General features: G+C 46.0%; 1 long non-coding RNA gene across 1 annotated transcript; it reads left to right on the forward strand.

Annotated features, from left to right (window-relative positions):
- The first annotated feature begins 593 nt into the window (after positions 1-593).
- On the forward strand, positions 594-26,734 carry LOC117797100. Its single transcript, XR_004621981.1, has 4 exons — positions 594-747; positions 1,850-2,115; positions 24,155-24,310; positions 25,032-26,734. It is a non-coding gene; the product is annotated as an uncharacterized LOC117797100 (long non-coding RNA).
- Positions 26,735-27,030: the final 296 nt, after the last annotated feature.

Raw genomic sequence — 27,030 nt, forward strand, 5'->3', positions numbered from 1 at the left:
GAGATCTGGGACAGTCCTGACCTAGCAGGAGACATGCCAGGCCAACCTCAGCTGGTCCCTTGTATTCAACGAACTCAGTACCAGCTTAGATCTTCCCTCCGCTTGGGTCTCAATTCATTGCGAAGTCAACTGTTCACTTGGGACAGAAGAGCTGTCTGTGAACCAGCACTGTTAGCAACTGACCTCTTTTTTTTTTTTTTCCAATTCCATTTATGGAGGCAGAAGGGAAAAGCGTAAGGAGCTTCTGCATATCAACACACTATTAGCAGGATTCTGACTAGAGTGCATGGCCATGCTTAGCTCCGACCATCTTTATCAAAACCGACAGGGGTACCTGACATTAAAAAGGTCTATGACAACAGATTGTCTAGACTGGTTAGATCTTCAAGTAGGATAGGACTGACACCCTCCCCATTTTTTTTTTCTAGAGTGGTTTGACATTTGTGCATACTATGAAGAAAGATCGTGAAGACCGAGATGTGGCTGTTGGAGGCTTCAGCTCATGTTTGCTCATCTCCTGTATGGTGAAACCCTGGCATCTAGACAAACCCTCATTCACATCAGAACAAAGCACTAGTTATATGTGTGGAAATTCCTTAGAGAAAATGTCTTGCAGGCTGTTGGGGAGTGCATGAATGCTGGAAATACTTCCCCAAGTGTTGCTCAATGTCCTGGGAAGACAGTCTGCTGGCATCTGGACTCCTTACCCTGGAGAGGGGTTGCAGGACGCCGGGGCATGCGGGTCTGGTGAGGACAGCGGGGCATGGGTGGATGGGTGGGTGGAGATTGGGCTGGATGTTTTCTCTGTAATCATCCCAGACCTGGCTGGAGCCAGCTCCAGACTGCCCACTTTCTTGGTCTATTGAGAATATCTAAAGTCAGCCTTGTCACCAAGGCGGCTGCCTCCCCTGCTTGGGACCAGATCTCCCTGGGGTTTTTTGTTTTTTGTTTTTTTCTGATAAGCCCCAGTTACTTAGGTTTCCTCAGTTTAGATTAGAGAAGGGGGGAGAGGAATGGCAGAGAGGTTTTTGATCGACATCCAGGGTATGAATGGTTAGGTGGGAGGTCTGCGGGTATACGCTGGCAACGAGATCCATTGTGGCTCCAGCCGTTTGGTGGTAACCCCAATAGATGGGACTGAGTTGGTGACCAGAGGGGCCGAGGCAGGCAGATGCAGTAATGGAGCGATCCTCATAAGAGAACACCACTAGAAGAGGAAGGAGAATGGTACTGAGTGAGAGCAGGGCTTCTCCTTGTGGCCCCGGGACTGGCAGCATCCGTGCCTCCCGGGTTAAAATGCCAACGCTAAGCCCCACCACAGACCTACTGAATCAGGAGCCGTGAGGGTGGAGCCCAGTCATCTGCACTCCAAGGAGACCTCCCAATGATCCGGAGGCACCCTCCTTTCCGAAAGGAGCACTTCTGGAATGAGGGAGAAACTGTCCTGGATTGGGGGAGAGGAAGGCAGGAGGGACTCCAGGAAAAAGAAAAGTGATGAGAGCTGCCAGAATCAAAGAATGTGAGTCAAGATCATAGCAGTTCAAAGTTGTCTGGATTCCTAGTTAGCACGTGCCTACCACTGAGGTCATGCAGAAGTTTTAAGGAGAGACTCAGCTAACAAGGGTAAAACAACAAATATGGATGGAAATTACTCTCAGAAATTAGAAAAAGGGAGCTACATTGCTGAGATTCACCCGCAGATCCTGGAGGGGCTCATTCACTCTCTTTCCACTCTAGTCCTCCCCCCCTTCTGTATGAAAGCACAGCTGCCCTTTGCCTCAACCCTTTAAAGTTTGGATCTGCAAATGAACAAAAGTCCCAACAGCTATTAGCATCCTTCTCCTTCCAGATAAGACATTTGCATATTAGCGACCTTCTTGAATCTGTGGGTGACGATTGCAGAGCCATGGTGGGCTGGGCAATGGGGAAGTGTCCCTCAGAGGCCCCTCGAATCACGGGACATATGTGACCACTGGCTGCACCGGCGGCCCCAGCGGCCCCAAGGCCAACAGAGAAAGTGACCCTGTTCACGCAGGAGCACAGTTTTCGGCTTCACCTCAGGAAAAGAAATGTTTGCTCAAGCTTCTCCTGACGAAGGCTTCCCTCAGAGAGCAGGTAGGAGCGCAGGTGTCGGGGAGGCGGAGAGAACCGGGTGGCTGCTTCTGGGGATGGCTCAGCCACCAACCGGCCGTGGGATCCTGGGCCCTTCCCTTAACTCTTCTGAGTTGCTTTCCTCACCTGTCAAATTTAGTAGTTAACCGGGTGGAATTAGGTCAGTGTCTGACCAGAAAGATCAGTAGAAATCCAGCTCTCTGGGCCTCACAACTGAGCACCTGAATCTGACCGTCCGCGGAAGGACGTGGCTGTCTCCGTTTCTGGTAAGCCCTGCTGTGATCTGAAGGGTCAGACGGTGTGGGAAACAAGCAGAGGATTTCTGCACGGCCTCCTCGGCCTCTGTCCTGTGACAGCCTCCAGACGGGGAGTAGGGCAGTGGCGACAGCCGCAGCCCAGGAGGCTGAATGCCTATGTTCAAATCCTGCCTCTGAGATTGACCCTGGCAGTCGTGCCTCCCTATGCCTCTGTTTTCTCACCTGTGTAATGGACATCATAAGAATATTGATCGTGTAGGCTTATTAATGAATAAATGTCAAATGAGCAAAGGGTACAGAATGGTGCCTGACACATAGCAAGGGTTCAGGAACATGTTAGAACGATGAAGGACAGAGTGGAAAAAGGCGTTTCACAGAACTTCAGAACTCAGTTCAGAGTCTCCTCTCTTAGGACCCTTCTCCGGAGCTCTGAACCAGCGGGCTCAGTCCCTCACCTCTGCCTCCTTGACCATCCTTGGCTTAGTTGTTCCATGGTGTTGTTTTGACTTGATTTATGGCTGCATCCCAAAGCCCACCAGAATCTAAGTGCCTCCAGGGCAGGCCAGGGGCTCCTCTGTCTTTTTACCCTCAGTGCAGAGCAGGGCTGGCAAACTGCAGGCCCTGTGTCAACACTGGCTGAGCCAAACGCATCTCCGGGGACTCTCACTCCCTGCTTCCCTCTGTCTGTCTGTCTGTCTCCTCTGGTCTCTGTGTCGGCCTGCCTGGATTGGAATGTTCTGACTGGACATAAAAGCTGGCCGACAACGAGGACGTAAAACATTTTTCTCTGTCATCTCTCCTCGGCGGGAGATGTACACTGGGGGCTGACGACATCCAAGGAAACACTGCATTTCTCCCCTCGCTCTGCGGCCAGCGGGAGTTTCAGAAGCGAAGGTGGGGACCCAGGTCCAGGGTGGCACCCTCACTCCCACGGGGCAACAGGCACCGAACAGTAGCTGAAAGAACAGCATTGCTTTGTTCGACGTCCTGAGTCTGGGCGCCGTCCAGCTGTTCAGCTCGTGTCCCTCAGGGAGTCAACTTCTGAGGGTAGGATATTACCTGTTTCAAAGTTTAAATGAAGACATTGAGAGAGAGAGAGAGAGAGAGAGAGAAATCAAATAATGTGCGGTGATCATACAGTCAGTGAGTGATATAGGCTGGATTCAAACAATGTCTGTTGGACTCCAATGGCTCATTTCACTATACGTTCATTGCCCTCTATCAGAATCCCTCTAACTGGGGGGGGGTGGCAGGGAATGGGGAAGTGAGGTTGCTATGAGGAAGCAGCAATAAGAAGGAAGTGGGGGAAAGAGAAATCAGACTTCCTTCCTGCAGTTCTTAGTGGCTATTCACCTTTAAGGGACAAAGAGATGGGGGAGGCTGCCCCAGTTCTAGGAATATCAGTGAATTTGGGCAGGAGGTGGACTTGCCGAGAAAATGAGTAATGATTGTGTTGGATGAGAAAGACAAGCGTCAGGGCCAAGGATGGCTCGCCTCTGCTCATGGACATGGTCAACCTGCATGGGCCTGGGTATCACAGCACAGCGCTAGATGTTTTCTCTCTCCTGCTCTCAGTTTTCAGGTTCCCTGAGAAAACTTTTTATTTCTTATAACATAATTCCTTGGGAGAAAGCCAGAGAGAGTGGATGGTGAAGAGAAACAGGGAACAGGAACTCTGTTCTGGCCCGGTCACGGCTAGTTGGTGTTCTAGGAAAGTCACTTCTCTTCCTGGGGCCCGCAGTGAGTACATGGTCTCCAGACGCCTTCTAGCTCCGAGATGTGGGTCTCTCCTCCAGCACTGTGTCCGGTAAAAACTAAACGCTCAAACACGCTGAGTTATCGAGTAGGTTGGCCTGAGTCTCCCCCAGTTGCTCCGTGGCAAAGTAAGGGCTCTATTTTGGGACCAGGCTAAGCCACCACCCCTGCCTGATGAACTTACAGCATTGTTCCTGTATACCTTGGTCCCGGGCTGTGGGTTTACCCTCGGGCAGGTCACACCAGAGTTCTGACGGACTGGATATCTCTCATGTATCTGTGACTACTAAGTCACTTCTATGTAACTTCCTGCGGCCAAGTCATCCTTACACGGCTGCTTTAGAAGCTTCTCCCTCTGGCTTTCCCTTTGTTCCAGATCTCAATGACATGGTGGGAATGCAAACAATGAATCAGGGGACGGAGCGTACCAGAATGTTCTGGGTGTTACAAAGAGACCCTGGTGGGGACTGAAGGATGCTCATACCATCTCACATACTCAAGGTTTAGTCAGACTACCGTCCTCTCCTTGCTTTGGCCCTTCTTGACCCTGTCATCCACGCCCTTCCTGTTCCAGACCCACCCCCAGGAACTCCTGCTTCAGGCTTAGGCCTCTCTTCATCTTAGGTGTCTGGCTGTGGGCTTCCTCATCTTTAGGGAGTGTGTCCCCCCTGATAAGCTTCCCCTCTGTTCCTCAATTCCAGTCTAGTCATCGCTTGGGGGTGGAGGAGGTGGGAGGACTTGGGGCATAGCTAACAGCAGGTGAGTCACCTCCCCAGGTTGATGTGGCGGGAAAAGAATGAGTGGATGTCCTGGTAGGAAAATACTGACACTCAAGAGAAGAGCACAGCTGAATCAGGCATTAGTCACTGAGCCCAGGGAGAAGGACACCCTCTCTGAGAGGGGCTGTGTGTGTACGGGGCATTGGTGGGGAGAAGAGGTCTGGGAGAACAATGGGACCTACCACTTCAGGGGCCACTGACTGACTGTAGTCAGAGAGTAAACTGGGGTCATTCAGTTTACTGGGTTATTCAGATTCCTGAGGGATCATCAGTCTGCACCAGTGAGGGCCTCCACTGTGGACAGCTCTGGGTGTCTTGTCCCCCCAGCTGGTGTTCGGTACTGTTGCCTTTGGAAAGGATACATGGGAAGAGGCTGACATTTGCAGGTCGGGGAAGTGGTATCAGACATCATGGTAGAAAGAGCATCTATTTTTCTGGAACATTTTCAGAAAGAGCATGGCTACCTGCTGTGTCTAAATGGTCAAGGGCCAATCTGAAGGTTGGGTCACCAATTTGTCCGGTATGGCCCTCGAAGATCTGTGGACCTGTGGCCTCTCGATTTGTTATCTGAGGACAGGAGGATGTAGTCCCAAGGGGTTGAGGTCTCAGTCCTGAAAGAACATGAGTCAATGAGCATTCATCTGTTTCACTGAAATTCCCTCTTGCTGCTTTTGCAAGACACCTCAGTAGCCTTCTTTTCTCCAGACTGGCTCCCTCAATCTAATATTGACCATCCACATTTCTGTGACACATGCTATCTCTCTCTGCTCCCTGAGGTCACAGACCCTGGAGTCACCTTGGCTGTAGTAAATTCACTGAGCCCTCTTTCATCCACTTCCTGATGTCAATCTTGCCCCCGTGCCTTTCGCTATCCCACGGTTCTCGCTTCAGCCTTCTTCTCTTCTTCATTCTACTGCACCAGACAGCTTCGGGCCCTCTCACCTATGGTCTCCTGTCGATCTGCGGCTGGCGCTTCTTTCCCCAAACCTCCCTAGTCCTGCTGGGTGATGAAATGATGGCCTTGGTCCAAACTGCTGTACGCAGCTCTTTGGGATTTTCACATATGGCAGTGACAGCTACCTGCACCCCCAAAATCCATTTCCTCTTGCTGGGACCACGGCTAGCCTACATTTACCAGTCTCCTCTGTGTTTAAAGGTCTCATATCACTGAGTTCTAGGCAGAGGAAAGTGAGCAAAATGGCTAACACTTTAAGAAAAGCACTGGGGGCACATGGGTGGCTCCATCGGTCAAGCATCTGACTCTTGATTTCAGCTCAGGTCATGATCTCAGGGCCGTGAGATCAAGCCCCATGTCAGGCTCTGTGCTGGGCATGGAGTCTGCTTGAGATTCTCTCTCTCCCTCTGCCCCTCCCTGCTTGTGCATGCTCTTTCTCTCTCTAGAATAAATAAATAAATCTTTAAAATTTTTATTAAAAAAAAAAGAAAAGCACTAGCTGTAATTAGACAACAATGAGGCTTGGGAGATGTCATCAACAGGAATGGAAGATGCCTGGGTCCCTGAATTACTGTGAGGAGGAAAGCCACCCACCAAGGAGATTGGACTTCTATCCACATCAGCAAAAGTTAAACCTGTACTGTGTTTGGAAACATTTGGGCCCATTTATTATTACAGCTAGCCTAGCCTGACAAAGCCCACTTAAGTCCAAAGTCCTCTACTGAATTTTTAAGGTCCTCCAGGCATTGCCCCGTCCCCCATCTCGTTTCATTTCCCGCTGCTTCCTCCTCTGCCTTCCCCATTCTGGTTTCTCCATCTCTGCTGGCCCTGAGCCTTCCTGCTCTGTGCCTGCTGTTCCTCCTGTCCCCTGCCTGCTTTCCTCTGCGTATCTCAACCTCGCTCTTCCAGGAAGAGCCTCAGTCAATCCTATCCCACANCAAACACGCTGAGTTATCGAGTAGGTTGGCCTGAGTCTCCCCCAGTTGCTCCGTGGCAAAGTAAGGGCTCTATTTTGGGACCAGGCTAAGCCACCACCCCTGCCTGATGAACTTACAGCATTGTTCCTGTATACCTTGGTCCCGGGCTGTGGGTTTACCCTCGGGCAGGTCACACCAGAGTTCTGACGGACTGGATATCTCTCATGTATCTGTGACTACTAAGTCACTTCTATGTAACTTCCTGCGGCCAAGTCATCCTTACACGGCTGCTTTAGAAGCTTCTCCCTCTGGCTTTCCCTTTGTTCCAGATCTCAATGACATGGTGGGAATGCAAACAATGAATCAGGGGACGGAGCGTACCAGAATGTTCTGGGTGTTACAAAGAGACCCTGGTGGGGACTGAAGGATGCTCATACCATCTCACATACTCAAGGTTTAGTCAGACTACCGTCCTCTCCTTGCTTTGGCCCTTCTTGACCCTGTCATCCACGCCCTTCCTGTTCCAGACCCACCCCCAGGAACTCCTGCTTCAGGCTTAGGCCTCTCTTCATCTTAGGTGTCTGGCTGTGGGCTTCCTCATCTTTAGGGAGTGTGTCCCCCCTGATAAGCTTCCCCTCTGTTCCTCATTCCAGTCTAGTCATCGCTTGGGGGTGGAGGAGGTGGGAGGACTTGGGGCATAGCTAACAGCAGGTGAGTCACCTCCCCAGGTTGATGTGGCGGGAAAAGAATGAGTGGATGTCCTGGTAGGAAAATACTGACACTCAAGAGAAGAGCACAGCTGAATCAGGCATTAGTCACTGAGCCCAGGGAGAAGGACACCCTCTCTGAGAGGGGCTGTGTGTGTACGGGGCATTGGTGGGGAGAAGAGGTCTGGGAGAACAATGGGACCTACCACTTCAGGGGCCACTGACTGACTGTAGTCAGAGAGTAAACTGGGGTCATTCAGTTTACTGGGTTATTCAGATTCCTGAGGGATCATCAGTCTGCACCAGTGAGGGCCTCCACTGTGGACAGCTCTGGGTGTCTTGTCCCCCCAGCTGGTGTTCGGTACTGTTGCCTTTGGAAAAGATACATGGGAAGAGGCTGACATTTGCAGGTCGGGGAAGTGTTATCAGACATCATGGTAGAAAAAGCATCTATTTTTCTGGAACATTTTCAGAAAGAGCATGGCTACCTGCTGTGTCTAAATGGTCAAGGGCCAATCTGAAGGTTGGGTCACCAATTTGTCCGGTATGGCCCTCGAAGATCTGTGGACCTGTGGCCTCTCGATTTGTTATCTGAGGACAGGAGGATGTAGTCCCAAGGGGTTGAGGTCTCAGTCCTGAAAGAACATGAGTCAATGAGCATTCATCTGTTTCACTGAAATTCCCTCTTGCTGCTTTTGCAAGACACCTCAGTAGCCTTCTTTTCTCCAGACTGGCTCCCTCAATCTAATATTGACCATCCACATTTCTGTGACACATGCTATCTCTCTCTGCTCCCTGAGGTCACAGACCCTGGAGTCACCTTGGCTGTAGTAAATTCACTGAGCCCTCTTTCATCCACTTCCTGATGTCAATCTTGCCCCCGTGCCTTTCGCTATCCCACGGTTCTCGCTTCAGCCTTCTTCTCTTCTTCATTCTACTGCACCAGACAGCTTCGGGCCCTCTCACCTATGGTCTCCTGTCGATCTGCGGCTGGCGCTTCTTTCCCCAAACCTCCCTAGTCCTGCTGGGTGATGAAATAATGGCCTTGGTCCAAACTGCTGTACGCAGCTCTTTGGGATTTTCACATATGGCAGTGACAGCTACCTGCACCCCCAAAATCCATTTCCTCTTGCTGGGACCACGGCTAGCCTACATTTACCAGTCTCCTCTGTGTTTAAAGGTCTCATATCACTGAGTTCTAGGCAGAGGAAAGTGAGCAAAATGGCTAACACTTTAAGAAAAGCACTGGGGGCACCTGGGTGGCTCCATCGGTCAAGCATCTGACTCTTGATTTCAGCTCAGGTCATGATCTCAGGGCCGTGAGATCAAGCCCCATGTCAGGCTCTGTGCTGGGCATGGAGTCTGCTTGAGATTCTCTCTCTCCCTCTGCCCCTCCCTGCTTGTGCATGCTCTTTCTCTCTCTAGAATAAATAAATAAATCTTTAAAATTTTTATTAAAAAAAAAAGAAAAGCACTAGCTGTAATTAGACAACAATGAGGCTTGGGAGATGTCATCAACAGGAATGGAAGATGCCTGGGTCCCTGAATTACTGTGAGGAGGAAAGCCACCCACCAAGGAGATTGGACTTCTATCCACATCAGCAAAAGTTAAACCTGTACTGTGTTTGGAAACATTTGGGCCCATTTATTATTACAGCTAGCCTAGCCTGACAAAGCCCACTTAAGTCCAAAGTCCTCTACTGAATTTTTAAGGTCCTCCAGGCATTGCCCCGTCCCCCATCTCGTTTCATTTCCCGCTGCTTCCTCCTCTGCCTTCCCCATTCTGGTTTCTCCATCTCTGCTGGCCCTGAGCCTTCCTGCTCTGTGCCTGCTGTTCCTCCTGTCCCCTGCCTGCTTTCCTCTGCGTATCTCAACCTCGCTCTTCCAGGAAGAGCCTCAGTCAATCCTATCCCACACTCATCTCTCCCGTCCCGGAATTAATAGGTCAGTAATTGCTTCAGATGTGCTACTTTCTCTTCCTCCTCACAGGCAAGAACTGTCTTTGTATCTACTTTCAAGGCTGAGTATAAAGTAGGAGTTAAATACTCTTTTGTATGTGTGTGTGTCTGTGTGACTTGATTATCATTTAGGGTCCTCAGACTTTATCCCTTGCCATGAATAACATGGGGTATGTTCTTTAATAAATCATTTGTTCATTCAGCAAAAGATTTACAGAATGTAGACATTGTTATAAAGGGCTACGGTGAAAGCTACAGGGAACACATTAAGAAGTTACTGACCTTGGGGCGCCTGGGTGGCTCAGTCGGTTAAGCATCGGACTGTTGATTTCAGCTCAGGTCATGAGCTCAGGGTCATGAGATTGAGCCCCGCATTGGACTCCATGCTCAGCGTGGAGCCAGCTTGGGATTCTTTCTCTCCTTTTGCCCCTCCCCCCAACAAATAAAATAATAAAATAAAATAAAATAAAATAAAATAAAATAAAATAAAATAAAATAAAATAAAATAAAATAAAATAAAATAGAAGTAACTGCCCTTCAACATGTGTGTCAGAATATGACACTCTTATCTGATGATGTCTCTGTCCCGGTTAGTCCCTGAGGTTGCTCATGTACTTTCACTTTCCCCCTAAATCTTTTGTTCCCTGTCAACACTGTACCTCCAACACTGAACCCTGAGGCTGAACACACCCAGGGATGAAGAGAGCAGGACCCCTAGAACAGAGGGGTCCAACTTGACTTCGAGTCTTACAATTGACTTTCTTTGCCATCAGGACAATGTTCTTGAAAGTCAGTATTTGTCTCTTTGTAGAGAGAGAGAAATTTTTTCTGAATACTCAGTATCTCCCTTTGGCACAACAGGAACCAAGATAGACTGTGCCTCTGTCAAAGAGCAGTGGAGAGAGGACATATCCCCTGAGCCCTTCCCAGTCCATTGCCCAGAAGGGGACAGATTTGGGGCAGAGAAGTCCTTGTTGAGGAGGATGAGAAAGTGAAATGCCACCATCTTCTGGCTTTCTGGAATGTGGGATGGAATGTGGGCCTCGGAACAGTATGCCCAGACTTCCCTGTCTAGAAGAGGGAAGATATTGAGAGGGAGGCCCAGATGAGAGGGGCTTTTGTTCCACTTCTTGTTGGGACTCTGGGAGGCAGTTCCTCCAAGGGTCCTGTCTCCATTGTCACGGAGCTGCTAGAATGTCATTTCCACGAGGACACGGATCTTTGTTCACTGATCTTATGAACTTACAACTGTGCCTGGAACACAGTAGGTGCTCAATAGCATAGGGGTGACTACGTTAGCCTAAAAGTGATTGGAGGCTGCCTCCGGGCAGAGCTCCCCATGTGGCTGGGAGGTATCCACTAGGAGCCCCATGGGGGGCAGATGGATGAGCGGAGGTGGCTGGACGGTGAGCTTGCTCACATGAGCTTGCATGTACCATAAGCTGTAAAGAAGCCCTTTCGACTGGACGGGCGATAGTGTCGTCAGCCACTGTCAGGGGGACACTGCACCGGTGAGACCAGATGGGGCCGAATCAAAGAGACTCAGATATTGCTACCAAGCATATTTGAGTTTCCCTTCCACTCCTTAAACTGGGGCTGGCATTGGCCCCTACATCACAGGGTTGCTAGGAGAGTTAAATAAGAACTATGTCAAGAGCTTTTGCAGTCTGGCAGGTTGTAATCAGTGTCCTTGACGCGACTTGTTCTCTAGAGATGTGGCGCTCCTGGCGACAGCTAGGTCAGTGATGGAGAATGTTACATTTATTTTGCACATCAGAGTGTAGTGTGAATTTTTTTTTTTTTTTGCTACCGTAACACTTAATAACAACACAATATGAGTAGGGATTTGTGGTTTACAAAGCACTTTCAAATATTGCCCCTTGAATCCTCTCAATAATGCCACAGCGTGGAAGATCATTTCTATTCTAATCCTGCAGATCTAGAAACCAAAACTCAGTGGGTTTGACAGGCTCACCCAAGGTCATGCTTCCAGCAAATGTTGGAGCCAGCTCTGAAATCCAGGACTCCTGACTCCAAATCTCCTTTTCTTTGAACACCATCCCTCCTGTAAATGGGCCCCATGCCACCGCAGAGGGCAGGACCCTCCACCTACTTCTCGGGTCATGAGACTTCCCTCCTACAAGGAGGCTTTTGTTGAGTGGGAGCAGGGTGCTGAGAAAGGAACAGGATTACAGAGGGTCCCAAACATGTGGTGGTGAAAGAACAGATTCTATGGCTAACTTCACAAGCGCTGGGCTCATTTGCACAACAGCCCTGCCTAGACGGCATGTGTTTCACTGACCCCAAGGTCTTATCAAGTGTTCCCACCAGTGTTGTGTGGCAACCGAGCCATCCACAGTCTTGCGGGCTCAGCAGCAGAGATGCCAGGCGGCCTTCCCAGGTCCTACAGAATCAGAGGTGACTCAGCTGTAAGGAACCCCCATCATCAAAAAGTGGAAGTGGCCGGTGGAGGCGGCCAACGTCACAAACAAGGGAAATGAAGTCAGACGCATTTGGGTAAGCTGCCCAAAGAAGGACTTTCCCTTCTGAGTTAAGACCCTGTGGGTGGCAAACAGGAGAAGCCCAGTTCAGATTTAACAGGGGGTTATTTGGGTTTTAAAAAATTGATATTGCCTAACATGGAGAGGGGTGGGATGTTCAGGGGTGCCTCAGAATCCAGGTCAGAGCGTGAGCTGAATCCAGGGGCTGGGAGATCCCTGGGGGTCTGGACCTGTCTTCAGGTCAGGTCTGCCTCTCCTTCTCTCTTCGTGGCTGGGCTGGCAGCTTCCAGCTTCCAGGTTGCCTGTGAGGCTAACTGCTCCGCTTTGCAGTGCCAGATGCCCAGCGCAGGGGACTTGATCCGCCTGGGTTGGGGGTCTCCACACTCACTGCGGCTGGATTGGCTCGGGCTGTTCTGAAGGGCACCCACGGGCCTTCCCTGGGCCTGGCCTCCAGGCTAAACCACTAAACGGTTGTCAGATGCAGGACAGGCCTTTGGGTCACCATGCAGAAAAAATTGTTTGCATGGGGAAGAGAGGGAGTTTATACTGTCTTCTATTTTTTTTTTTTTTAATCGCAGGACTAAGTTTTTCTTTGCATTTCAGCCTTTTCCTTGCAGCTTACCCCGAGGACAGCTCTCATTCCAGGCATAGAGGTGGCTGCTTTCTGTAAAAGGCAAAAGCCTTTTTTTTTATGGAACTGCCTGCCTAGTGCTCTGACATGTACGACTTCCTCCACATGTCAAACAGCCACTCCTTTGCACCTGCTACAGGGAGGCTTGGCCATAGGACTAAAGATGAGACCAGCAAGTGACAGGGCCCCTCAGCCTCCAGACACAGTTCGAACTCTGCGGTTTGCGTTCGTTGCCTCCTCCTATCTGCATATTTCTTATTCGGTAGAGGGAGGCCTGCTGACCCCACAGATTCTCGACTCTGGGGTTCACCTGCTGAAGGAACCGAGTCAGAAAGGTGCGGCCCCGTTTCATGTGACATCTTGGCTGGTTCGGAGTTTTGCTTTCCTGTGTGGATGGTTTCGGGTATGCAAGAAAATATCTGAGAGTTTGTCTCTTCCAATTTCAAGCCCCCCAACATTTAACTGAGGGAGTAACAGAACAGTAACTCTAGTGGGAGCGTGTTTCACAGGGAAGTTATAAGACAGAATTTCTGCATGGCATCAAGAAGTCCTTTCCTGGAAGGAGTGTAAGCCAGGCGTTTCTACGTCCAGCCGGCCCGACGTGAGTGTAAGAGATGCTCAGAGGAGCCTCTGTCTTGAGCTGCAGGTCAGGGCTGCCTCAGAGCTGCTCCTCTGAGCGCGTTCTGGTTTGTGGTCACACCCTCTCTGCTCCTTTGCACCCCGAGTCGCTGTGTCGGCTTCCGTCTCCCCTTCTGGCCATCACCAGTGGGGTCCTCCTCCTCTGCACTGAGGCCGTCCTTCTGCCCCCTTCCCTGCTGTTATCACAGCACAGGGGGGTCACAAAGGAGAACTTTCTTCCTCACGCAGCTGACTTCCTATTTTTCAGATCCAAAATGGGACAAGGTCCAAAAGACCTACCATATCACTCAGCACCCTTAAGTGATTCTCCTCTTTGCATTCATTATGCTTTTTCCTCCTAAGAAAAGTTCCTTAGAAAGAAAATAGGGATGATGTTTATGACCTTTTGCTAAAGATTTATGTCATCACATGGGGACAGCTATAAGAGTTGCTCTTACTGAGTACATTTTGGGTCTCATTGTAAACACGACCAGGCCAAGGTCAGATGCAGCAACCGTCTGACCCAAAGCACGCGCTTTTTCTGTTCAGTCATGTATTTTTGGCGTCGCTATACTCGAGAGAGAATCTGCCCCAGAATCCTTCTGGACAGTATGTACGTTAATAGGGAAACATGAAGGCGGGATTTAGGATTGTCCCGTCATTTCAGAGGACTCGGTTTGCCCACAGCGTTTTTATCACAGCCTGTATCGTGTGGGGTAGCAATGGTAGTGGCATTTTGGAATACTTCTTTGTTCTGTAGCAATTCCGCCAGGCTGGCCCCCCACTAACCACTCGAGGAACTCCAAAGGAGACAAATAGACACATGCATAGAGACACAGGGGCCCTGAGTTACCCGAGAACTTCCACACCCACAAAATAGGAATTAGGCAAATGCTTCCTTCCCCTGTCCTTACTAGGAGGGGAGGGCAAGGCAGTCGGCTTTTAGGTCCCTAGCACTGGGCTAGGGATTTCATGCGTGTTATTGAATCACTTTCACGCCGCCTTTGTGAAGCAGATTTCCTGATTCCCACTAGACAGCGACCTTCAGGCTCACACCTGTGAAGAAGGAGCCAGGATTTTCTGGCACCGAAGACTGTGGTGGGCTCTTTCGTCAAGCTCCCCAGCCATCACCAGAGGTGTGAACTTCCCTTACTAAGGTTTGATAAACTTCTAGGGCCCTGGGAAGGGGTTTGGAGAGCTTCAAACAACATTGTGAAATGAAGGAAGTTTGTATTTGGCTCCTTATAGCAACCCCCCTCCTGACAGCCAGCAACCAGTGCCTTTCCAGGCCTTTCTGCGCCTCCTCTCAAACCCCCAGGGCCGCCCTCAGCTAAGCTCCGAAAGCCAAAAAGGCAAACGGTGGTATCTTTTGGGGAGGACACTCCGAGACCAAAAAGCCTCAGATCTCAAATGAGCCTCTCCTGGAGGAATTTCAGGCTCCAAGACACGCAGCGTATGCCCATTGCTTACATCACACTCAGCCCCGCCCCTTCTCCAAAGCCCACCGGAAACCGGCTGACGTCATACGTGTATGTGATTGAACAGTCCTGCTCCTGGGCTGAAGCCTGAGGCTTTGAGAACAGCCTTTCCCCCAACGTTTGTTTCCTGCACGAAGCTAGGCTCTTCGGCTTCCTTTGCACAGCGCACCTGCCTTGTGTCTGCCTCTAGCCCATCAGTTCACTGTAGCCCTTAGAAGCCAGACGGATGAACAGGGCCATACCAGCAGCATGGCCTTCCAGACGGGGGACAAAACAATGCCCCAGGACCACTTCCTTATTTGACATCGTTCCAAAAGGGCCAGTCAATACAATTAGACAACAGAATGAAAGAATCTAATCTAAATATTTTAAAAGAAGGGAAAATATTATTATTTATAGATGATCTGATCATATAGTTGAAAAACATGATAAAATAAAATTATTCAAAAATTGAGTTCAATAAGATGGCCAGATTTTTTTTTAAAGGCAAAATCCATGTCCTCAGAAGAAATAATAACCCATGAGAAAATAAAATGTAATAGACCCCATTCACAAAAGCAATTGCAACAATAAAAATAAAATAAAATAAAAAAATAAAAATGAAATACCCAGGATAAACTTTAAAAATATGTACAAGACAGATGAAGAGAGTAGTAAAACCCACCCAAGAGACATAAAATAAGGCCTGGTTAAATAATGACATATCTTGTTCTCAGATGGGCAAATTAATATTGTTTGGGGGATTTTCCGATACTCTGATACTGATTTCTAATTGCATTGTAGGCAGCAGGCATGATTTAGATGATTTCAATTCTCTTAAATTTGTTAAGGTTTAATTCATAGCAGGGAAAAGGGCTTATGGGAATGTTCTATGTGCACTTGAAAATTATGTGCATACCGCTCTTATAGAAGAGAATGCTCTCTAAATGTTAATTTGGTCAAATTGTTCAAGTTCTCTACAGCTTTGCTGATTTTCTGTCTACCCATTCTATCAATGATTGAGAGAGGAAGGTTGAAATCTCCAACTGTAATTGTGGATCTATGTCTCCTTTCAATGCTGTCACTTTTTGCCTTGCATATTTTGAAGGTCTGTTGTTTGGTGCATTCACCAAGGAAGTATAACAATCCTAGACGTGTATGTGCCTAACAACAGAGCTTCAAACACGCATATCTTCTTGGTGACTTGACTTCTTTATCATTAAGTAATGTCTCTGTTCATCTCTAGGAATATTCTTTATTCTGAAATCTACTTTGTGATAATTAATATAGTGATTCCAGCTTCCTTATGCATTGTGTATCTTTTTTCATCCTTTTACTTTTTTTTTTTTTTTAAGATTTATTTATTTAGAGAGAGAGGGAGAGAGTGAGAGGGGGGTGGAGAGGGGCAGAGGGAGACACTTAAGCAGATTCTGTGCTGAGTGCAGAGCCTGATGCAGGGCTCAATCCCACGACCCTGAGATCATGATCTGAGCCGAAACCAAGAGTCGGACACTTAACTGGCTGAGGAACCCAGACACTCCTCATCCTTTTACTTTTAACCTATCTTTGTCTTTATATTTAAAGGTAGCTTCCTTTGGACAGCATATATTTGAGTCTTGCTTTTCCAACCAATCTCTTTTAATTAGTGTGCTTAGACTATTTACAAATAATGTAATTATTAACAAGGTTGAATTTAAATTTATCATCTTACTACTTTGTTTTCTATTTGTCCCTTATTCCTTTATCCCTGTTTTCCTGCCTTCTTTTGTAGTAATTGGATTTTTTATGATTTCATTTCATCCTAATTATTAGCTTTGTGACATCTCTCTAAAGCTTTTTGGTGGCTGCCCTAGGGCTTATAATAGGCATCATTACTTATCACAGTGTACCTTCAAATAATATTACTTCATTTACTGCATCACGTAAGAACCTGACAACAAAAACATAAAAAACCTGACAACAGTTTATGTTCAAATTCCTTTCTACCATTTTTTGTGTTATTGTTGTCATACACTATACTTTTACATACATTGTAAACCCTGTAATATAATGTTTCTATGTTTGCCTTATCCAATCAATATTTTACAGCAATTAAAAATAAGGAAAATGTATTTTACATTTGCTTTTACATTTTCTGGCACACTATTTCTTTGTGTAGACCCAAGTTTCTTTTTTTTTTTTTTTTAAGATTTTATTTATTTATTTGACAGAGAGAGAGAAAGACAGCCAGCGAGAGAGGGAACACAAGCAGGGAGAGTGGGAGAGGAAGAAGCAGGCTCCCAGCAGGGAGTCTGATGTGGGGCTGGATCCCAGGACCCTGGGATCACACCCTGAGCTGAAGGCAGGTGCTTAATGACTGAGCCACCCAGGTGCCCGTACACCCAAGTTTCTATCTAATATTATATTCCTTCTGCCTGAAGAACTTCCTTTAATATTTTCCGTAGTGCAGTTTGCCGGCAAAGAGTAATCTCAGATTTTGCTTTTCTGGGAAAGTCTTTATTGTATCTTATTTTTTGAAAGATATTTTTGCTAAATGTAGAATTCTAGGTTAACAATTTTTACTTTTCTCTTTCGGTATTTCAAGATGTCCCTCTAGTATCTTTTTGGCTTGCACAGTTTCTTATGGAAAGTCTTCTGTAATTCTTATCTTTGTTTCCCTTTATATAGTGTGTCTTTTTCTGCTTGTCTTCATAATTTTCTTTTTCTTTTATACATAAGTTGACATTGGGTCATCTATCTTGCAATTTTGTAATAAAAGCTGAATCTCTGCTTTACTCTTTACATCAAAATAAATTCCAGATAGATAAAAGTTTCAATGCAGAAAAAACATGGAACTATAAAACCACTAGAAGAAAATATGGATTTTTTTTAAAATTTGGGGTGGGAACCTCCACACTGTTTTCCAGAGTGCCTGTACCAGCTTGCGTTCCCACCAGCAGCGTAAGAGGGTTCCCCTTTCTCCACATCCTCTCCAACATTTGTTGTTTCCTGGTTTGTTACTTTTTGCCATTCTAACTGGTGTAAGGTGGTATCTCAATGTGGTTTTGATTTGAATTTCCCTGATGGCTAGTGATGTTGAACACTTTTCATGTGTCTGTTAGCCATTCGTATATCTTCTTTGGAGAAGTGTCTGTTCTTGTCTTCTGCCCATTTTTTGACTGGATTATTTGTTTTCGGGTGTCGAATTTGAGAAGTTCTTTGTAGATCTTGGATACCAGCCCTTTATCTGTAATGTCATTTGCAAATATCTTCTTCCATTCCATGGGCTGCCTCTTAGTTTTGTTGACTGTTTCCTTTGCTATGCAGAAGGTTTTTATCTTGATGAAGTCCCAGAAGTTCATTTTCACTTTTGTTTCCCTTGCCTTTGGAGACTTGTCTTGAAAGAAATTGCTGTGGCCAATGTCGAAGAGGTTACCGTCTATGCTCTCCTCCAGGATTTTGATGGAATCCTGTCTCACATTGAGGTCTTTCATTCATTTTGAGTTTATCTTTGTGTGTGGTGTGAGAGAATGGTCCAGTTTCATTCTTCTACATGTGGCTGTCCAATTTTCCCAGCAACATTTATTGAAGAGACCGTCTTTTTTCCAATGGATGTTAAAATACAGCTACCCTATGACCCAGCAATTGCACTACTAGGTATTTACCCCAAGATACAGATGTAGTGTAAAAAAGGGGCACATGTACCCCAATGTTCATAGCAGCAATGTCCACAATAGCCAAACTGTGGAAGGAGCCAAGATCCCCTTCAGCAGATGAATGGATAAACAAGATGTGGTCCATATATACAATGGAATATTACTCAGCCATCAGAAAGCCTGAATACCCATCATTCGCATCAACATGGATGGAACTGGAGGGGATTATGCTAAGTGAAATAAGTCAAGCAGAGAAAGACAATTATATGGTTTCACTCATATGTGGAACATGAGGAATAGCATGGAGGACCACATGGGAAGGGAGGGAAAACTGAAGGGGGAGAAAGCAGAGAGAGGGAGACAAACCCTGAGAGATTATGGACTCCAGGAAACAAACTGAGGGTTTTGGGGGGGGTGGGGGATGAGGTAGCCGGGTGATGGGTGTTAAGGAAGGCGTGCGTTGTGATGAACACTGGCTGTTCTATGGCTCGAACGAATCATTGAGCGTTACATCAGAAACTAATGATGTACTATGCAGTGGCTAACTGAACAAAAGAAAAAAATTTTTTAAAGAAAAAAATAAAATTTGGGGTGGGAAAAATATTTATGAGCATGATATAGAATGATATAGAATTCAGACATCATAAAGATATTGAAAAATTTTGACACATCGGGCTTTAAACTTCTATGAGCCAATATCAAAACAGAAGGCTATAAACAAGCTGAAAAGTTAAGGACAACACATGGCAAATTTTGTCACTTATATGCCAAACAAAAGATTTGTTTATATATTAAAGAATATCAGTATTAACTAGGAAAAGATGAGCAATGAAATAAAAGATAGAATATATGAAGAAGGAATCCCAGAAATAAAAAGCAAATAAACCTTTGAAAAATTGTTTGTTTTTGTTACAGAGAATGCTAATAAAAAATATCCTTTTTTAAACCCTATCAGATTGGCAAAGATTAAACAATAACACAGTACTCGATGTTGAAGAGGGCTTAGGAAAACAGACCCTCACAAGACTTCCTTTCGTGAGTTTTTAAACTGATAAAATCTTTCTGGAAGGGCCAGTTGGCAAAATGAATACAAATACAAAATTCTGCATACCTCCCTTCGACCCAACATGCTGAGAGGCAGCACAGAGCGGTGGTTAAGCACATGGGATTTAGCGTCAGACTATCTGGGTTCTAATCCTGGTACTGTCACATACTTGCTGTGTGATACTGGGCAATTTACATAAGCTCTCTGTTTTACTTTTATTGTCTGTCAATCAAGGATATCAAATACCTACTTCATTAGGTTATCATGGGGATTTAATAAATGAACACCTATAAAGCAATTTGAACGGTGAATGGCATAGGTTGAATCTACATCGATATGAATATTTACTATTAATATATCAGTCTTCGTGAAAATCCTCCTTGAAATCCTTGGATCATCCAAGCAAAAATCACCTTTTGGAATTTTTTTTTTTTCTGTTGACTACCAGCTGATAGCTTAAATTAGTTGAACCTGGAGGTCCTAAATTTTAAGTAAGATGATGTGATATTTTAATAGATTAGCAGTTTGAACTTAGGTGCAAAGTTGTTTGAATTGTATAAGTGCATTTGACATTTGAGGATTGATGGTTTATTTGCATCTCAGCCCACAAATGCCTGGACGCTTTCCCTAAGAGCCATGACAATGTTCTAGATGTCCAACTACACCCTAGATGAAAGAGCCCTCTGGTCTTGCCACAGGGCCGACCCAGTGTGATAGGCCCTGCCTTCCATTCTGTGCCAACCCTGTTACGTCTGCTGAAAGACGCTGATAGAACTGCTGTCACTCTTCTGAATGATGGCGACACAAGACTCCTGAGGGACCTGCAAGTAAGGACCCATGTGACCAGACAAAGGGAATTTGCCCTTGGTAGCACTTTTGGAACTAAGAAATTCTTTTTTTTTTTTAAAGATTTATTTATTTATTCTACGGAGATAGAGACAGCCAGCGAGAGAGGGAACACAAGCAGGGGGAGTGGGAGAGGAAGAAGCAGGCTCATAGTGGAGGAGCCTGATGTGGGGCTCGATCCCAGAACGCCGGGATCATGCCCTGAGCCAAAGGCAGACGCTTAACCGCTGTGCCACCCAGGCGCCCCCGGAACTAAGAAATTCTTTTACCACTGAAACATGCAACGTTTTCACTTCTAGGAATTATCTGAAAGTTATAATTACAAGTACACACAGACACTCGTAATAGTAAAAACAACTCAAGTGCTCATCAGTGGCCAATTGTTTAGATAAACCATGGCTCCTCTATCCAATATTCCTTCAGCCGTTACACATATGACTGTGGATCTACACTGAACACAAGGGAAAGATTCCATATCATTGGAGAGCTTACACTGGTTGCGTGTACAGTATGAGCATTCATTTGTTTTCTTCACAGACCTTATATCCACTTAAAATTATATATTTTGGCTTGCTTATTATCTGTCACTCTCAGTAACATAAGATCAGGGAATTCAAGTTTACTGCGATACCCAGAATCTCGAACATCGTAGACATTCAAAAGTGTTTGTTGAATGAACAAATGAATAAATGAATTCTACTTCTGTGTATGATGTATCTCTATTTCTCTATCTATATATGTATTAAAGGGAAATGTCTGGGGCCCCTGGGTGGTTTAGTTGGTTGAGCATTCAACTCTTGGTTTCAGCTCAGGTTGTGACCTCGGGGTCGTGGGATTGAGCCCCACATGGGGCTGCAGCCCTAGTGTGGAGTCTGCCTGAGATTCTCTCCCTCTGCCCCTGCCCCTGCCCCTGCTCATGCTTCGTGCTTTCTCTCTCTAAAATAAATAAAATCGGGGCACCTGGGTGGCTCAGTCAGTTAAGCGGTTGCCTCCGGCTCAGGTCGTGATCCCAGGATCCTGGGATCGAGCCCCAAATCAAGCTACCTGCTCAGTGGGGAATCTGTTTCTCCCTCTCTCTCTGCCCCTTCCCCCCACTCATGCTCTCACTCGCGCTTGCTCTCCCTCAAATAAATAAAATCTTATAAAAATATATATTTAAAATAAACAAAATCTTTAAAAAAGGAAAAAAAGAGAGAAACGTCTGGAAAGATGGTTCATCCAAAGGCTAGCCATGGTTGGCTCTGTGTGATAGAGACTGCCTCTCCCTCCTCCCCAACTCCTTACTCCCCAGCTACATATCCATAACTACAAAATGATGTATGAATCTATTCTCAGTGTATAAACTTCCAACAATATGGAGAAAAATGATAAAACTAAAGAGCAGAAGTTCCCTTTCATTCTGCCCTCCTGCCATCCCACCACTCCTGCCTTCTTCCCAGAGATCAGCACTGCTAGCAGCTGTGTTTGTATGTTTCCAGACTGGTGCATATATCCACATACATACATAGACAGACACAGCTTTTTTGGTGTGTATTCTCTAAACAAAATGGGACTAGTCTGTAATATTGTCCTGCGATTTGCTCTTTTCATGGAACAGTATATATTGAAGTGATTTCTATGTCACTACATGTAATTCTTTCTTGTTCTTTTTAGCTGCTTTGTAATAATCTGTATATGCATGTGTTACCTTCTTACCTATATGGATGTATTTTGGTTTATTTTGTCACTCCCCCACTGATGGGCATTTAGGTTGGGCCCACTCTTTTGCTATCTCAAACTATTATTGTGCAAGACATCTAATTTGACTGCCTTTGTAACCACTGTGTGTATTCTTGGGATAAGTGTTTTGAAGTGAACTTTCCAGATGAAAGACTATGTATTTTAAATATTGATATTTTCTGCTAAACCGTCTTTCCCAAAGGTGACACTAACTTACTCCACCACTAATATTAGGTAAGAAGGCCTTCTCTCTACTCTCTTATCAACCCTGAACTGTAGTACTAATCTTTTAATGTTTGGCTGGTTTGACAGGGAGGAAAATATATCTTTATATTGTTTTAATTTGCATTTCTCTGATAACTGGCAAGATTGACCTCTTTTACCTATGTTTATTAGACTTTTTTTTTCTGAAAAATCCGTGGCTATATTCTTTGTTCATTTCCTTGTTGGGTTGCTTGTCTTTTAGTCAAAGATTTATACGATTTTTAACAACATATATTCTGATTATTGATTTTTTGTTACATATTTAAGAACCTCTCTTTCTCCAGATCAGAAAAATAGGTCCCTATGTGTTCCTCTAATAGTTTCCATGGTTTTGCTTTATATATTTAGCACTCTAAAAATACATTTGGTATTTATTTGTGTCTAAAGTGTGAGATAAAGATTTAATTTTGAAAACTCCCAGATGAATAGCCAATTGATCTAATACCATTAACTGAATACATTGTCCGTCTCCCCATTTGGAACACCACTATTGTCAAGCGCCAATTGATGACATGATTTTTACTTGCATTTATTATACATGTTTTTATTCTTAAATAGTTTCAAAAAAGCATGCAGTATATTTAAAATTGGAAAAGGCAGTTATTTTCAACTTGAATATGTACTAGCAGATACTATTTAAACACCATGCAAAATTATTAATGACATAGTAATTTAAAAATTCAGGTGATAGAATTTGATGTATAATTTATCTCAATTATGTAAATACATCTATATATACCTGGGGCAGCAGAAGGTAAATGAGTAACATGCTAATAGCTCTATATTATAGAATTCAGGATGATTTTAATTTTCTTCATGGTGCTTTTTTTGTTTTTGTGTTTTCCAAGTTTTAAACACAATTCTTTGTTATCTTTATTTTTATTCTATAAGAAAAGCTAAATTACTTAAGACACACTTAAGAATTGACCATAAGTTTTTCTTGGTTCTCAAAATCAGGAATATAGATAGTTTTCCTCTAAGAGCAGTTGATAAACAGTAGAAAATCAAGATGTTGACATTAGACTTGTTATTTTTCTTACACTAATATTTTATTAATATCTTTTAGGTCTCAAATTTGCTGTTTTTGTTCCCAGGCTCATGCACTTGTACTAACTTTGAGTTCATTTTAGCCTTCATTACACTTTGTTCCTTATACCCTTGAAATGTGTTTGTCACCCAAGTGGACATAACTGGGGTTTTCTCTACTTTCACAAAGAGTGTTATCATTCCTAAGGCCAATAAACAATGAAGCCATGATTTCCCCTAAACCAAGCTGCCCTCCTAGTAGGTAGTAGGAAGGAGGGTATGAAACCTTGAAAGAATTATAACCCCGAGTCCTAATCTTGGGTTATGGATCAACAACTCAGTGACTGATCAGAAACTCCCTGGTTCCAACGGCTCCTGGGAAAACAGCAGATCCAACTTCTGCAAATTTGTAATCGACACGCTTGGAGAATACCTGGGTATTGAATAGCTGGGCAAAGCTGCAGAAGCAGAGAGGTGGCCAACCACCCTCCTCACCCCGTGAGCTTCCCCCCCTTTTGAAAAGGAGGCTCTGGCGATGGCTAGTAAGGAGGGCACGTATTGCATGGCACACTGGGCATTATACGCAACTAATGAATCATCGAACTTTACATCAAAAACCAGGGATGTACTGTATGGTGACTAACATAATATAATAAAGAATATTATTATAAAAAAATAATAATAATTTAAAAAAAAAGAAAAGGAGGCTCTGGTTGCAGGGGACGCTGAGCTGCAGTCCTGTTTCCAGGGTCAGGACTTTCTCACGGTGGGCAGGGCCAGGTGGTGGGAGGGGAGGGAGGGCAGGATGACTGTTAGGGAGGTTCTGCCACATACCAGCTGCTGCTCTCATGCTTCATTCTCTGAGGGCGCACGGCATCCCTGTTTGGGATGGTGCAAGCAAATCCTTTGAGAATTCGAGGTGGCTGCCTCGGACTGCCTCTTCCCACTTGCAACCTGTCCCGAACCTCTCAGATATTTTTTAGGAGGTGTGTAGTCAATAGCCAGTCCCTCTCCTGCTGCATCAGGCAACCCATCCCTCTCCTTGGCTGGTGCTTGATGAAGGAATTGGCAAGTTCAAGGCCCACGTGGGAACATCCTGTTGGCCAGAGGCGTTACTTCAGCAGACAGGTAACTCTAGAACACTTAGCGCACGAGACCTGAATATTTTTCTCTTTTGTCTTCATGTCGTCCTTTAAACTTAATGCCTTTCTCTTGCCACTGCCTCCAACAGGCTCTGATTTCAGTTCTCTTCTTGGCACTTCGTTCCAGTTCTTTTCTCCACGGACTGAGTCTCTGATTTTGAGGGTGGCCTTCTTGTTGAACCCTATGAGGAGCGGATATAATATTTGCACTCAGAATGTTTGGTGTCACAGGGATGCCTGGGTGGCTCAGTCAGGAAACCTCCAACTGTTGATTTCGGGTTCAGGTCATGATCTCAGGGTCATGAGATCAAGCCCTGAGATGGGCTCCTCGCTGAGCTTGGAGCCTGCTTAAGATTCTCTCTCTCTCTCTCTCTCCTTCTCCCCCTCCTCTCCCCCAAAAAAGAATGTTTGGTGTTGCAAGAATGTGGATGACTCTGTCATCAAGGAAGAGAGACAAGGGAAATGAAAGTCTTCCTGAACATTTACTAAGCATCAGGCACTGTGCTCTGTGCTTTGCATCTCTGCATTCGATTCTCCTGGGTGTCTTCCTAAATAAAATGTCACAATCTCCATTTTCCAAGTGAGCGTAGCGTGGCGCACCGAAGTTCAACAACTTCCCCTGGGTTGCACAGCTAGTGTGTGATACAGCGGGGATTTGCACTAAGGTCCGTCTAGAGCCAACCTTCCAACCTCCTCCTCTTCACCAGGCAGGCCCTTCGGGATGAAGATGACAGACCCAAGGATTTGACGTCTGGACTGGGTTATATTCAAATGTGAACTATCACACCAAATGTGTCACCATCACACCACCTCCCCTGCCTTCCACCAGAGCCCGTGGGCCTGAGCCAGAGGCCAGTGAACCCGTCTGAAGAAGCTACAGAGCCTACCCACGTGACCCTTGAAGAGAAGGTTCCAGAACCCTGGCACACTCGTCTTCACTCAGCTCTTGGGGGATTGTGTACCTTTTCTTCAGTCTTTCTGGTTTTTAACCAGGATCCCAACTCAGGAGATGGATATGGAGCCATCAGGTACCAGTTAAAGGAAATACCACGCAGTTTCTTCAAGCCTAGTACTTGGCGCTGATACTCAGTGAGCAATCTCATTGCTCCTGAAGGGTGCTGCCATTATGGTTTAGCTGCATTTAAAGCCTCATGAGATGCCCTTGTAGGAGTAGACGAGATCTTACTTTCAAAGTAGGGTTGGCTTTTTCTTAAGAAAGAGAGCATTATTCCTGGTCTTCCAGAATTGCCTTCTCCTTTGTTGTAGGGTCTATAAAAATAAACGTGGTCTGTATGCCCCTCCCTGTGGATCAGGAAATACCCACCTGGTTCTGGGGCAATGGTTAACCCTACCCCTGGGACCATGCCACGACAGGCTATGATTTGGACCCTTCTACTTACAGTGCCCCAATGTAGGCTTGCTTCTATCAAACCCATGCCTTCTTTTCAAGTCAATTACTCAACTAAGGATTGGGATAGAGAGAATCAATGGAAATTGTGGAAATCGAAGTTCAAAAAGCTAGAATCTCAACCATTGTGTGACCCTCATACTCAGCCCGTTCCTTTATTCAGGCCCTTTATTCTGATAACTTATTCTTTCTGAACATGAACTTGAGCTAAGGCTGTTGGACCATTGTTGGCTTACCAGGAAACAATAGCTCCAAACATGCTAGACTCCCTGCCTTCACACTGTTTACTTTGCTGGAATGTGCTTCCTTCCGTGTCTGCATATCCAAAAGCCACCCACCCTCTTCAAGGCTCCATGTAAATATCTTCACCTTCTTGAAAGCTTCCTTGGGTCCCTCCAGCTGCCAATGGGAAGACAGCAGCATGGTGGCCAAGAGCAAGGATGCCAGGACCCGGACCTCCACATTTCACATTCCAGCTCTGCCACTTCCTAGCTCTAGGACTTTCGTAAAGTTTCTTAATATGTCTGGGCCTTAGTTTCCCTATCTGTAAAACGGGGATGATAGTAGTACCTATCTCATAAGTTATTAGGAGCATAAAGTGGGTTAATATATATTAAATGCTTAAAATACCACCAGCGAAGAGAGGGTTAAGATGGCAGAGGAGTAGGGGACCCCTTTTTCAGCCGGTCCCCTGAGTTGAGCTGGATAGGTACCAGACCAGCAGGAACATCCACGGAATCATCCTGAGACGCAGGAAGATACATCTGGATCTCTACAAACGAACATCTCCAGCGCTGAGTGTTGAGGTACGAAGCAGGGAACCGTGAAACCGCGCACAGATATCGGAAGATAAACAGAAGGGGTGGGAGCCGTCGTGTCAGGGCCCCGGAAACGGTAGCCACCTGCATGGGGGAGCGGACGGACCGCGGACCCACACCCTTGAGACAGCAGACTGAGACCGTGAGCTGGGGATGCGTGCTACCAAGCATCTCACGGAGCTCCGGAACTCCAGTGTGCTCACTGGGTCCAGACTGAGACCGGGAGCTCTGGGAGCATGCGCGGGGTGGCTGGTGGCTGGCGGCTGGCGGGGTTAGAAACACAAAGGACAGAGACGCAATGGCCCTGGAAGTGAAGGCTGGGACGCCGGACCTGGGGCGCACATCCTGGGGTGCTGCAGGGTTGAGCAGCACCAACAGAAACAGAGTTAAAGTGGCCAGAACACCAGTGGAGAATGATCCGCGATCCCTCTGTTCTGAGACAGAGGCTGAATTTCAGCCGCTGCTGCTCTCTCAGAAGAG

The sequence above is a fragment of the Ailuropoda melanoleuca genome, chromosome 18 (assembly GCF_002007445.2).
Source record: "Ailuropoda melanoleuca isolate Jingjing chromosome 18, ASM200744v2, whole genome shotgun sequence".
In the NCBI taxonomy this organism is placed as follows: domain Eukaryota; kingdom Metazoa; phylum Chordata; class Mammalia; order Carnivora; family Ursidae; genus Ailuropoda; species Ailuropoda melanoleuca.